Below are 15,359 nucleotides of genomic sequence, written 5' to 3'. Positions count from 1 at the left end.
CCAGGCGTTTTAAGAACACCAGAGAAGCATAATTGCGCCAATGAAACTGCTGCAATCTTCTTTATACGCCGCTTTGAATCGCGTCCATGCTTTCGTTTAGCATCTCGCCGAACCGCACCTGGTTAAATTTTTCCTGCGCCCAGGTGCACTTCTTGTTGAGCGGCGCTGCACTTGGCGCTCGTTTTCCAGGGATACCATCGTTGTGGTTCGTTCAGGAAGATTGAATCGGAATTGCTTTGTCGGTACCGACGTCGGTGACGCCGATGTGACCGTGGTCACCTGTAGTCCGATTGTTCGACATTGTCAGGGAAGGAAAATTGCTTTTTAACCTTGTCGAACGATCGCAAGTCTCGAGACGGCCGACCATTTTCCTCTGTGCCGACCACATTGCAACGCTTTTTAAAAAGACCGAAATCCGATCCGTAGATACCTCGTTCGCTTGTCTTTTTCTCTTCTTTCTGTCCATTACTCGAAACGCCTCCATCGAAATTGCCATTAACCTTCATTCCGTCGTTTCTTTCGTTCTTCTTTAGTTTTGTCCGTCCTTTCGTCTCGCGATCGACTTCAGCCTCGATAACGGGCTATCTCGAACGACCAACCGATCTTATTTTCGATTCCTGTTTCGTCGAGAAGGCCAATCCGACGATGGAATTGATTTTTCTAAACGATGTTTCAATCGGATTGTTATGGATATCGGGCAGTTCAATGCTATTGAATTAGCTCTCAGAAGATCATTTTATTTCGTCTTATGTAAGTGTTATTTTATAAGGTATTAGGTCTTTTCTCGTATTACGCTTTAAATTCTTATCTTTTGTACGTGATATTTCTGACGAGGATTTGATGTTGCATGAATAATCTTCTATACAGAGTGTCACAAGATATCTAGGGAATGTTAATAGGCTTGATTCTAGACATCAAAGCGATGATAAAAGTTGCTTTACAAAAATAACGTTTAGGGCTCAGTCTTCAAGTTATAAATAATTTTATTTTACTCTGCAAGTATACTGGTTAAAGTAAGAAACATAAAACGTGAGCAACATTCTATATGGATTTTAACTGGATTGATACAAGAAATAAAGATCTATAAATTTGTGAAACGATCGCTATTAAAGATAAACAAATAAGAAACTTATTAATGCTTCATAAAAATTCATAATTAACTTTATTCATCAAAATGCTTTGTCTCAAATTCATTTTTGTTTTCGTTCCAAAATTTTATTCATCTGTGATATCTTAATTAAAACATGAATATAATATGATTTGACGTTTCTGTGTTCATTATACAACAACCTTTTATACAATTTCCACGAATCCACGGTTATTTTTACACCTTTACATTTTAAAGCCGAGGAATAATAAAATCCCGTATAAAAATTTCCCGACCGATCCATTTTAAAATATGAAAGACTATTTCCCTCGATTGTTCGCGGAGAGTGGAGAAAAAAAATGATTTCGGTATGGCGTCATTCTTTGGCGCAATATCGCGCGAACACGGCCGCGATCCTCCAGAGCGTTGCACGAAAAGCGGCGACGACAAAGTGTTAGTGTACAGAGGAACAAGAAGAGCCGCAGTTATTGATGACAAGCGGAGATAACGAGCACGTGGAACGTTATTAAATTTCGAGTGGATTGTAGCCAATAAATTGAAAAGCGCGCGTTACACTCGAACGACGCAAAACACACACGCGGACGCTTCGAATCAATCGCGAGGGTCCTCGGATTTGATAAATTTCCTCGCATAACGAGTAGCACAAAGAAACAAGATTAATTGTAATAGAAAAAATAATAATAATAATAATAGATAAAAAAGAAAAAGAAATAAGAAAGATAGAAAGGGCTGGTGAAAAGGAGATGGAAGAAGCAGAGGGAGAAACGTAAGAGAAAACAATTTTCGAGGTATCGGACGTACCTCGAAGAGTAGCTTTTCACGTATCTTTACCTTCTACAGTCCATTGAAATCGGCCATTGAATTCCACCGGATTCCCCTGAGGGGCGAAGAGTTTCGACGGGGATGAAGAAAAAGTCTTTCTCGATACTGGTTTCATGGTTGGGCACAAAGAACGGTGAAACGACGCTCCACCATGAGGGAGGAAACGACAATTCGAAAACGCAATTATTCGGGCAACGTATCGTTGCCATACCACCTGTCGCGAAACCGAAAACCACCCCAAATAGAGAATCAAAAGAAAAAATATATAAAAGAGGAAAAAGAAACGTTGAAGAGTAAAAGAGATAAAGAGGGGAGAAAGGGAGAAAGAAACTAGAGAACCAACCCCATTCTCGTTGCCTCTATGGCCAGATGTGACGATTGTCACGAAAAAAAATAATTTAAAAGCGGAGAACAACGCGCGCGATCGCTGGACGTATGCCGGAAAAAGGATAAAGCTCGAGTTTCGTTCTTTCGACAGGGACCATGGTCAGCCGCTTACAGATCATGTTTCCAGCGTGGCCTTTTTTCTTTAATTATGATCGTCGCGTCGATCCGGTTCGCGAATGGTAAATTGAAGCACGTAAAACAGTCGCGTATCGTGTTTCTCACGCCTGTCCCGATGGCTCTTAACACGCTAGCGTGCTTTGTGCCGTTTGGCATTCGAACTGGATGTGAAATTGAAATTTTTCGGAGAATTGACGTGACGATTTGATTGGTAAGAGACAGAGGATAACAAAAGTGTGGTACAAGAGTAGGATGAGGAAGAGATATTATTTTACAAGATGATTGTGTTACGATGATATATAGAACGATTCAGGTGTATTTGTAATCTATGTATGGGTTGCTTTAATTTCAAAATGTGGATACAAAGTAGGAAAGATTTCAATTATACTTATAAAAATGTGTGAAATATCCCATTCATATTGATATTGATATAGTGATATGATGATATTTAAATTCATTCGTGTACTTTTTAAGTTTAAATAAATAAATCGTTGTTTAATACGATAATATGGAGATGTAATGAACATTTGTTAAAGAAATCGAATGTCTTCAACCTTTTCCACCAAGTTTCATCTCTAACGCTCGATTAAACTTGTATCTTCCTGTTGTACATGACAGTTCGTACTCACGAGAAGTTCATCTTTTATCTTGTCACGTTACGATGCTGTTCTGTGTTTAAAGTTGCTCGACACGAACGGTTACACTGTAACAGTTGCAATAAAATTCCATCGCGAGGCTGACGTTACCGCAGAGTTTAGTTCCATAGAGAATTCCGGGTGACTGTGGTTTCGACTTTGTTCATTGCGGTACCATCATGGCGTGGCCAAACATTAACACGTCCATCGTTTAGCGTCTGGTTTTCAAACGCCACATCACCCATCCATATTGATTTACCTTCAAAATCTTTACGTTTCACTGTCGCTGGAACATATTAATTAACATATAAGATTCTTGTTTCAATCATCAAACATAGATTTTTCACTTTTTGGACTTAGAAGACGGACGAGCACCGTAATGTCAGGATTGTTATATATTTTTAAAATTACAAGTGAAATATTTGTAACGTACTTTTAAAAAAATATTTCTATCGTTTTGAGTAGGCGCATGTATATCTCATAATATTTCTCGTGTGAAAACTGAGGCTCGATCCTAATCCTGCTCGTTGCCAGATACTACCGCAGCGAAACAAAATTGAAATAATACAGTTGAAATCTTCTTAAGAACTCGCAAGTAATTGAAACGCTCAACCAATTTCAATTTTCCCATTAATAAATGCCATATTACCGCTCCTGCGAAGAATCTTCCGTCTGCGGTTCCACAAACTTCCGAGGTTCCCCGGTGTCATTACAAAGTTCGGGTCCACGGTGGGACGAACAACACAACCGAGACACCTTGGAACGTGGATTTCCGCGGTGGGACTTTACATACTTGTTACCAGAAAGTAAAATTCGAACGAGAGAGGGTTAAACTCGATCTCGACGTTGCTTAAGGCTTGAAGAGTGGGAGCGTGAAAAATTCGCGAAAGTTAGCCGGCCCGGAGTCGGGCGCAGTTACAATGAAATCCCATTGCGAGGCCGGCGTTGCCACCGCAGAGTTCGATTCCATGGAGAATTAACGGGAATGGGATTTCGATTTTACTCGTGGTAGTGGCGTGGTAACGTGGCCGTAAAACGTTAGCGCAGGCTCAGCCAGGCCACAGAACCGTCCATCCCCCCTGTGACCGAACCCCCGGGGGTGTTTCGCGCTGGCCAAGTAAGGGGACCGTTGCGTTACGTGGAGAACTGTAAAGCGAAAAAAAGGAGAAAAAAGAGAGAAAACGAAGGAAAAAGGAGAAAAGAGTGAGTTAGGGTAGGTAAGAAGACGGGCCTAGTGCTTTCTGATGCAATTTCGTGTTTTGCATACATGTATAGCGATTGCGGTCCGGGGGCAGACCGCAGCAGCGGTATATTCTGGTTTAGACGGCTACGGGAAATTGATACGCTCAAAGATACTTCCGTCTTTCTATACCTCGCACTTTCTGTTTGTTCACGCTCTGATCCATTCGAAATTGGACGGCTTATTATGTTCTTTGTTGTTTGTTGAAAGGTAACAGATAGGTGGGAATGAAAGAATACCTTGTTTTCATTGAGGATATTGATCATTTCTTGAGGATAATGTTTGAGTAGCTTAGATCAGGTAGAAGATTGATATTATCAGTGGTTGATGTAAGTTGTGATTTATGATAATTTGCAGATGAAATATAATTTGCGATGTCGGATATATTCATGATGATGAAGAAAGGAAGCTATGTATATTTAAGTGACTCCGTCCTGGTAAACCAATATTCATTGTATGATATTTATTACAAAAAGTCGACCTTTGTGTAGCAATTTATTTATTGCCAAACTTCTTAAAAGATCTATATCCTCTCAATATGTACAGGGGTTGGACAAAATAATGGAAACATCTCTTATATGTCATATACATATACAGATATGACATATACCAGGTGTTTTATTGTTTTATCTAACCCTATGTCACATTTGTACATGTATGTGACATATAAGAGATGTTTCCATTATTTTGTCCAATCCTAGTATGAAGGAAGAAGATGTATAATACAAGAAACTATAAATCATCATTTTTTTTTAAATTTAAGAATGAAAAAATTGATAATTTTTATAAATACAGAATGGATGAGATAATTAGATAATTATTAGGAAGATTACACAATTGAATACAATTACAGAAAACTCATTTTAATGAAATATCCAAGGATCTACATATGTTTAAGAAATCTGACTTGAAAAAGGTATCATTCCGTATTGCTTCAACCTAATAGACAAAGCTCAATAAGGAAATACAATTTGCAACTTCTCCTCATCGTCAAACGGAATATTAAACACGAAGCGCGGTATGGTGCGGTGTAATCAAAGACACGATCAATCAATCCTAATCCAGGATCGACGAGAGTCCATTCCGTGAGTAACGCGTATACCAAATTACCTCATTGGCACTGGGTATGGTTCGCTCGCTGTCTATTTCCATAATGAAGCGTTTGAACGCGACAGAATTGGTTCGCGAGAGGGAACGATCGTCGGTTCCATTAATTTCACCGACTTAAATCGAACCAGACCTGTCGACGACGAACGAGGAACAATGAAAATGGAGTCGGAAAACGCGGTCTTAGCCCGTCCATCTCGCGTAACACGGGATCGATTCGACGGTATCGCAGCGTGGTTCCGCGACACGACGTGTCACGCGAACGTGTGCGTTTTTCCCTGGCGCACAGGCCAGACAATGGGCTCCATGCTAATCCGTGTCTGCGTTACAATTTCATAAGGGGGAGAAGAAAAGTTTCGAGGCCGTGCGTCAGTCCTGAGGGAACTGCTCCGCGCCCCATACGTTTCACGCAAGTTATAACACGTGGTGCTCACAATGGACGACCGGGGACATACTCGTCGGGGCTCGTGCATCTTGCAGAAGCGTTGGCGCCATACTCGCGAAAACACGTGGAACAAATCATTCGTACCCGGTAATTTTCTTACTTCGCTGTTGCTTCGTGTACTTTTTTTCCAACGAATTAACAAACTGAACTCTCAGTTGCTCGATGCTATGGAAAAGTATCGACTGTGGTATTAGATTGATACGAGGGATTGACATGAGGTCGTCGCCTGGAAGGGAATTGCACAAGTTTTTCCATCTTTCGTTGTTTCTTTAGATTGCGGAATAATGACGGCTCGCGAAGTTGGTGGATAAAGTTATTTCAGTCCTGAGGTTTAGGCTTCTTTATCGATCTATCTTACTGTGTTAAATTGTATAGTACGTATGTTGTCTGTAATATGGTAGTTGATATGTATGCTGTTGAAATACGTTTAATAGGAAAGTGGTTATTTTTATATTCTAATACCTTTTACTAATTTTTCACAAATATCTTATGAATAATAAGAAACATAGAAATATTACTGTTATTAAGTTAGCACGAGTCTGTACGTCCCTATGTCATCGAGTCTAAGGTAAATGTAAATCACTTTTCCAAAGTCGCGTATAACATATCTAAATATGTCAATTTTACTGTTCTTTTCGATGTCCAATCACCGACTAATCAATCGAAAAATCCTTTGAAACTTATCCTTGAACGTTGCTCTCGAAACGGAGAGCCGAGTGGACGCGATGTAGAAAATTCTTCAAAGGAAACCCATGATTTAGAGCCAGACAATCTCAGTATCTTTATCGTTGACTACGGAGACATGCATCGAATGATAAGATCAACCAGGCCGGATTCTGCATTTTATCCAGTGCTGCTCTTCCAGCGTGAAAGGTAAAGTGTTCTATGTAAAGACAAAGAAGAAAAAGAAGCAGAAAAAATAGGAAAAACTACGTGGTACGAAACGACGAAGAAAGAACGACTGGTTTGCATCGATGGAGATCGATCGACGAGGAAAATCGTCGTGTCCGTCGATCAAAAATACGGAACTCCAAATCGTGTCTGAGTGATGTGGTACACAGAAACAGGATAGAGTGGAGGAAGGAAGCAGGGAAAAGGTTAAAGTTCAAACGAGAGAAGCTCAAGTGGTTTCATCGGGCCGGAGAAAATCGGAATCTATAAAACACCGGTACGTCCAATAAAACAACGTCCAATCCGGGTGAAGATCAGGATTCACGATATCGGCTGATACCACCTACGCGTTTCGGAGCAACCGCATCGCATCAGCCCCGACTGAAACTCCTGGCGCAACAGCGACGACTGCAACTCCGGAAGATTGGACGCTGGGGTGGTTTTACGTTTACATGACGGCAGTAAAGTATTAAGAAGCCCTCCGTGGGATTTACACGGCTGTAAAGCCGCGGATGAGATACCCGTTGTGCCTCTCTCTCAGATTTGCTGATGCTGCGGCTGAGAGAGCTTCCGGTGATGCTAGTCGGCTGGTCGGATTATATTGGTCCACGTCCGCGAGATTTATGCGCTTTTTATGCCCGTGGAACGCGGTAATAATGAGTTCGGCTGCTTTATTATTTCAACCACGATCACCGTAGCTCTTCTATTTTGATTTGTTAATTTTCGCCTGACAAGCGACCGCTTTGTTCCTCGGGCAGAAGTGATTGGAAAAATAATTTCATCTATGGCGTTAGGGAATATGATGAAATTCACAGATGGTATAAATAAATTAATGATAAAACGCACAGAGATTTTTGATCGTTGTTGATCTCTGTTGTACAGTGACACTTTCGATGAAAAATATAACGCACAGGTCTTTTGTAGGGGCAAGAAATGGATTCTGGAAATTGTATCGCGATATTCATTTACGATAATTCCTCGCACGTTCGTTACATTTTCCCTCTGATTTTATATCGGTATTAAGCTGAAGAGTACACTTGTTCGTTTAATGAAAATCGTGTCTCTGACGAATGTAACGTACCACCGGTACCAGATGTGTTAATCGTGATTTATCTGACGAGTTCACGTGAAATACAACACAATAGGGTAGCAACCCCTCTGTGCAGCGTGTAATTTTAGCGATATTAATTTCTAACGCTTTTAATTCTTTGCGCTGTGTAAATATTTTTTGAATAAATAGAGCGATTGATCGAGACTATCGAGAATGTGCCTTGGGTATTGCATTAATCAGGAGGAATTTCCGAAACTGCTTAAATTCTTCTACACGACGCATAGTGGTCCAGGATGAGATAAGACCGCGATGACGAATAATTATTTGCTTCCAAGTATTTTAGAATCAATGATTATTGTGTTTTATGTATTATATTATTATACACTATGTAATATACAATTTATTATATGTAAAAATACATTTTTTATATAAATATAAATAATTATATACACTTTATATGAACAAACTTATTACTATTGAACTACTGTACGACGTTCTCTGCAGTTTCGAAAGAGACTTCGACGCCCCGAAGTTTGCAAAAAAAAAATCATTTTGTCAAATTTCGCGGTGACCTAGAAATACAGCAGCGTTCAGAAAGAGCAACGACTGGGGAATACGGAGGATGATTAAAAACTTCTCATTCAGCCTCTCTTATTTCTACTCTACCCTTATTACGATGTGGGACCGAGCGTTATCTCGACGCGAAATTAAGAGATCTTACTCAAGCTACCGCCTACTTCTCATCCTCCGTACTTTTCTTTTCACCTCGCGGAGAGAAGAAAATATGGAACAAAGATTCTTCGAAATATGGTCAACATTTTTAATTATACGACAAATTAAAAGAAGAATATCCGAAAACAACGATAAAATATACGACGAGAGTACTCTCCCGATATTTCCTTTTTTTTTCTTTTTCCTTTTCTTTTTTTTTTATGTGTGTACATGTACAAGATGACATGGCTGGATATCGAGGGGTTGGCAGCGAAAGAAAAAGTAGCAAACAATTCTGCCAAGCACTGAAATATAAACGGGCAGGTCCGCTGCTTTCCAGAATGATGGCATTAAATATACATTTCGCGCGCAGGCCACTCTGTATAACTTCGAGACTCCTGCTTTGCCTTCGGAATTTCTATCCCTAACGCCTCGTGTTCACCCTCGTGTTTCTTTCCTCCTTTCCCTTTTCTCGCCTGTCGCGTTTTGGAGCCGACATCCCTCGTCTCGGGGGCGGGAGGGAGGGGGGTAGGCACTGGTCGTGTACAAGCTGTAACGCGGAGTTTATTGCAACGATGAATTTAGGATAAGACCCCGGCGAAATTTCAGTTTGATGAGGCTCTTCTGCGCCGCCAGCCGCCGCATTCGAGAGACCAACAGCTCTTTCTCTCATTCTTCTTCTTCTTCTTCTCTCTCTCTCTCTCTCTCTCTCTCTCTCCTTCTTGCTTTTTGCCTCTCTGGTAACAATCTCGCCTCTCGAATACGCGCGAACTAGGGTAAAAAAGGAAAACCCTTTTCTCTCTCGGGTTGACCGTAAATTTATGCTTCTACATTTCCACCCCGCTTTCTCGGAAATCTATTAACTCTGCAATGAGATAGTTTATTTTGCAGTGGTTGATAAACGTTCGATTAATTTGAATTCGTAACAGAAATGTTCTATCGCGTACGCGAAATTAATTTTTATAGTTACCTGGGACGTGATTTGTCATTCGGTATGGTTAAGAACTGATGTTTCTCTCCTTAGAAGATAGACATTGGATCTGTTAGGCTTTAGTATACTTATTGGCACAATTTTCGAGTTAAGCTATGATTAATTGTATTAGAATAGCACTGACGAAATATTCATTTTTAATAATTTGGTTTCAACGAGATATTGACATTCTTGAACGCTTTTGAAAGTACAATAAATCGACGATAGTAAAAACACGTAATTCCATTTCTTTAAAAAATGTGGTCATATTGGAATTTCTATAAATAATTCAAAAACTCGGTATATCTTTTCTCCATCTCTGATAGCATATATATCTTACATATAGATACTTACTTTTAAGTAGCATTAAGTATATTTAAACCAGATATCTCTTATTTTATTTTATTATAGTGTAGGTACCCAATTTTCCTTTTTCTCAAGAACTCCATCAGTAGTAAACTTGAGATGTTGAGGAGACGTTCAGAATATTACATTTTACTTTATAGTACATTCTACTCATAATACATTCTACTTATTCCACAGTCAGTTTCAGCGATATACGTATGTTCTGCTCGTGTTTTGCATAGATACGCGAGCGATGAATTCAGGAAAAAAGAAATCCTTAAGGATTTCGCGCACCAACTCTCTTTTCCTCTTTTTTACTTGGGTATTTAGACATGGCGCGACGCTGTTCTTGGAAACTTGTAAATAAATGTAATGACGGTGGCGCACCGGTGCTCGTAGAGCCGGCGCTAACGCAGTTTTAAATCCGTTCCGCGGATAATCACGGCGAAGGCAGCGGCAACCGGGCCGCATCGCGAAGAAGAAAAGACAAACAAAATTTTACGAAAGTTGCAATGAAAAATTCTCACGGTTCTGTTCGCGAAATCCTCCTTATACTAGTTTCTTTTTTTTTTTTTCTTCTCCGTGCAAACTTGTTTACACTTCTCATTTTCCCGATTTTTCGTTCTCGTTTCACGCCCAAATAAAATTATTCCTCGAGTATGGTCTTTGGTAATCCTAGACTTGGTTAACACCGCGACGACGTAGTTCTTCTTTCTCTTCCTTGTTTTTTTTTTTTTTTTTTTTTTACTCTACTTGGAAGCGATAAATCTAAAGAAAACTTTCGCGTTGGTCTTTGTTCTTCGCGTTCATTACACCTCTCCCGTTTTTAATACCGTGTTGTCGTGGAAAAATAAAGAGTAGACGCGCCGTGGCGACGTTCGTTTGATCGCGGGCCGAGTTTGTCTTGCCGAAGATTTCTTTCCTCGCTTCGCGCGCGACACCGAGAAATCGGGAGTCTAGAAAGTTTCGCCGGGGTCGCCGTTGCAGAGTAGCGGTTGGCGAACCGTCTCGACCGAGCAGGGTAAAAAAGGAAAAGAACGAGATAAGAGGAAGAGAAAACATCGTAGAAGGAGGAGCAGGGAGAAGACTGTATACGAGACTGGACAGAATGGTAAGATTTCTGCGAACATCGAGTTTGCGGTGGAGAAACCCTTCCTTCGTCGTCGAACAAACATCGAAATTGTAAACAGTGCAACAGAAAAAGAGAGAGAGAGAGAATTCTTAGCTAGCGTGCTACTTTAGAAGGCTCGCGTTAGATGGTTCTCGACGATGCCGGTAATTGGAGCTTACGAAACGGTTCTATTATCCGAAGAAGTAACTGTCGAGCGTGTCTATCTCTTTCTCGAACCATGCTACACTCACTGCTTAGCCTTATTCCGTGCTTAGTCCACAGAGTTGTTTCATCCAAGTTGCTGTTTCTATTCTCCCTAGCTATTTCATCCAAGTCAAACCAACCCCTCTTTCTCCTCTTGTATTTGTCCTTCACTTTGCGCTGCCTTCGCGATTGTATCGCTACTTAGCAGCTTAACTTTTTAATTACCACGGTGACTCTTGTTTATCGTTGCTTTGTTTCTTGTGCTCCTCGCTTTTCACCTCTGCTCTTCCCTCTCCTTATTCCACGTGGTCTGCCGGTTCTCTCAGCAAGTTGCTTGTCGCGTTTTCGAAGACCGACTGAAACCCCCCGTCACTCGAGCCGCGCTAACGAGCCTCGAATCGGCCGAAAGGCGCGACACGCCGCTGCTATAAGTACAAACAGTACGCGCGAGGAGGCAGGAGGAGAGGCGAGCACAAAACGAGAATACGAAAGGGAGAAGGATCGGCGTATTGCGCGGCGCGAACGAGACTCGAGTACCCTCTCGCGCGAATTTATGGCGAAAGTGTTCAAATAGCCATACAACCCCTGCCTGCAGTGGCACTGGCTGCGTCCTTGTCGCCGTCTCGCCCCGTCGTCGTCGTGATTCTCGTTGTCGCGCAAACTGCCTCTGCTACTAAACCGCGAAAACCCGAGAAAAAAAGACGCATACAGCAGCGGCCCGCTTCAGCGCGATCTGAAGCGTGATAATCCGTAATTGTTCCGTGCTTATTGACGGACGAGATTGGGTTTTCTGCGAAATTTATCGTCTCGTCGCCGCTTCGTTCCTCGATATTAATATTCTGCACGTGAATGGAAATATATGGATGAATATAAGAAGACAGCTGTGTTTTCGTAATCTTCGCGTGAAATGATTCTTGGATCGATAAATATTGGTAGAAATGTCTCCTCCTCTTTCGTTTCTGAAACTTTTTATAAGTTATGCAAACCCATTATATTACAGTTGCAGATGTATTTTATGCACTTGAATACGAAATTCCAACTTTCGAGACAATTGAATCGTTCGGAAGTCACATTGATGCATTCCATAAATTGGAAGATGCAGAAAACTGATGATATTGTTAACATTGTGTTTTTTAATTTACCGTAGAATTTACTATTATTCGTGCCATACAACTTTAACAACTATTCATTGAAACGTTTTCTTGTAACATTATGTCTTGTGTAGCGAAATATACCGAATATTACTCGATAGTAATCCCGTGCAAGAAATCCCTCAATCCAGAGCATCGAGGATTTACGATCGTCCCATTTGATCGTTAAAATCCACGTCACCGATGCAATTCACCTCGAGCATAGTTCCGGATAATTTATCGAGATATATCGCGCGAACGAGTTCGTCATTGGCAAAATCAAGCCTGATAATTTGTTATCTGCGCGTTGTGGACGTTTACCCTCCGCGGACACTAATGTCCTGGAACTTTGGTCGTTAGATGTTTCTTCTACCTCATTGACTTCCTATAATTGGTACGGATGACGCGAAGGATTCACCCGCTTCTCACGTCCCTCGATTGCGAAACTTTGCTCCTGTAAATGCCTGGTGGACACAGGAGATTAGAATCGTGAACAAAGGAATGTGACAAAAATTATAGTTCAAGCGTGAATAGCGATAACTTCAAAGTTGTGTAGTTTGGCTTTGAACATTTAACAAGACAATATTTGTTTTAACAGAAATTGGCATCTAATGGTGTCACTAAATATAAATTTTGCGTAGATTTATTTGTATCAATTTTAATATTTTAATAATTTGTTTTTCAATTTATAAGAGCATTAACTCGTAAAATTGTTACTCCGGAACTCATTGGTAATTTCCACTTATTATTGATAAAGATATAAACAGATTGAATTGATATCAACGTACAAGCTAGCGATTAAAATTAATTATTAAGATTCATGTAGAACATGAAACACAGTTATGCAGATAATAATTTCTATGATATCACGAATATAAATAAATTACATAATGTTATAAGCTGATGGCTATTTCTCAAATGATTCCACAATCTCACTCGTACAAATTATTATAATACATCTTCTACCAATATCTCGTTCCAACTTTATATTTGTACGATTTTTACTTTTCAAGAAGCATCATTTTCTTGATTTTATTAGAATCGTCAATGCATCCCCATTCTCCCTAACAATGAATCGCATGATCTATGAGAGCATGACATCGGTATGCATTGGAGTTGACTTTCAAAAATCTCCGGCGGCCTTTTTCACTGCGTAGATAATTTTCACGCCGCCGGTGTAAGAAGTAAATCACAAAAATTGGAATCCACGATATCGGATTGAAATCAATATTGAATGCAGATTGAATCCCGGTTTTTCGCTCCTTTTACCTCCCCATCCACCTCCCATTCTCTTATCCTGTTTCTCCCTTCGATGTGCGCACACGATGTGCGTGTATCCGCCATTCACTCTGTTTCTCCATTTTCAGCTCTTCCTGCTACACTTCCTTTCTGTCTCTATCTTTCGCGTCGGATCGCAGAAGGGCGCGCGAGTTTGACGGTTTCCATTAAGAAAAAGTGACTTACGGTAGTGATCGACAACGAAAGGCACTTTTCGGTCTCATCGCTTCTGATCGCGAAAATTTTATGCGTATGATCACTTATGTACGACGAAGCTCGAGTGTTTAGTTGCAAGGCGAATCGAATACAGGTATTGTCACTTGGTCTACGACACGGAATTATCTAAATTTCAGTTTTAGCACTCGTGGTGTCGCTTTCGACGAGTTTTTAGTTCTTCGTGAATTACGCGATTGAAAGGTTTCGAAAAATTCTATCGAGAAGATAGCTTAAATCTTTGAAAGAAGTTTGAATTTTTATTTCGTTGTTAGAAACTAGTGGTGAAGAAGCTAGGAATTAAATATTTTCAATTGTGAGAAATTAATACGAATGATCGAATAACAGTATAATATTTACATTAGATTGAACTAGATTGTACGACATAGTGTTTTAATAAATGAGACACCAAGTAACCTGAGGGACCATACCTTTGAGATAGTGGTAGAAATATGACTGTCTATATTTAAGGAATACATATTTCTTTTTCTGAGTATCGTATTCAAATTACAAATTTAATGATGAATATAGATACATCGCATGGTATAGAGAATTTTCAATTGGCACCAACAACTGAAAAATGAACGTAAATCTTCCGACTTCATTCCCTGTATTAACAATTTCTCCTCATGGATGGTTATTAGTATATAGCACACGTAGCGACAAGAAACGATTCTATCTTCTAACGGTTCAGTACCGTGCGTTACTATTTGATGAGATAAAAAGCGGCGCGGTGGCTCAGCCCGATGAATTTTTAACCACGCCTCCCAGGTACCATTACGGGCCTCGAATTTCGAAGGTTAGGGGGTGTCGATACCCCTGAGAAAACCGTGGGTCTTGGTCGTTTCAATAATTTAGCACGGTAAATTGTACCAGTCGCCGTATAGACTGACGTTCCACTTTCTTTTACTTCCGATCAAAATGTCATTCGTAAAAAGACGACGGGCTCCCTAAATATTTCATTCTACCCTTGACCATAAATGTAGTTCGATTTCACTTTTATGCAATTCTGTTTCGAGTATAAATGAAGTCGTATAGGTGTGGAATGATTTATCAAGCAGAGGGAAAGGGCATTACATTTTCATGGCACGCTATATCCTGCATGAGTGAAATTGAATTTTAGATTTTATTTTCTGCTACTTTTTATCTTTATAGTTTTGTTTCGATCAATGGTAATATGTTTTCTGTTCTCCTTATCACAGAGGAAACGAAATTTCAAAAATATAAATACATGGATATGCGTGTGCTTCTTTAAGTCACGTCTTTATTATATGCCTAAACATAATTGCAATTAACACAATATGATGAATATAAATAGTCATTTTTTATGAATCATTTCCTATTTCTTTTAACTTTGTATTGCGTATCACACTCTTTCCCTGACTGCTGTAATTAAATCTTTCCAAATTGTAGAGAAATCCCAAATCTTCTTCTAAAAATTGCATCGTTACCTTTCTTCCTTACTAATCTTTGAAACTTTGAATCTTCAAAAGACAAGGCTATACCTGAAGTAATAATTTCATTACGACCATCTCGCGTCCTAAGAGAAAGCCAATCGAGGGATCAAACCTGCGTAGTAAAGAGACGAGCACTT

General features: G+C 40.0%; 1 protein-coding gene across 6 annotated transcripts in view; it reads left to right on the top strand.

Moving 5' to 3' along the window:
- The window catches only part of LOC117213552 (semaphorin-2A), a 553,485-nt gene that overhangs the window by 502,316 nt on the left and 35,810 nt on the right, over positions 1–15,359 (top strand). The window lies entirely within an intron of this gene.

This window comes from Bombus bifarius, unplaced genomic scaffold (genome assembly GCF_011952205.1).
Source record: "Bombus bifarius isolate JDL3187 unplaced genomic scaffold, Bbif_JDL3187 scf7180000009125, whole genome shotgun sequence".
NCBI lineage: Eukaryota > Metazoa > Arthropoda > Insecta > Hymenoptera > Apidae > Bombus > Bombus bifarius.
This window is presented reverse-complemented; position numbering and strand designations above follow the sequence as displayed.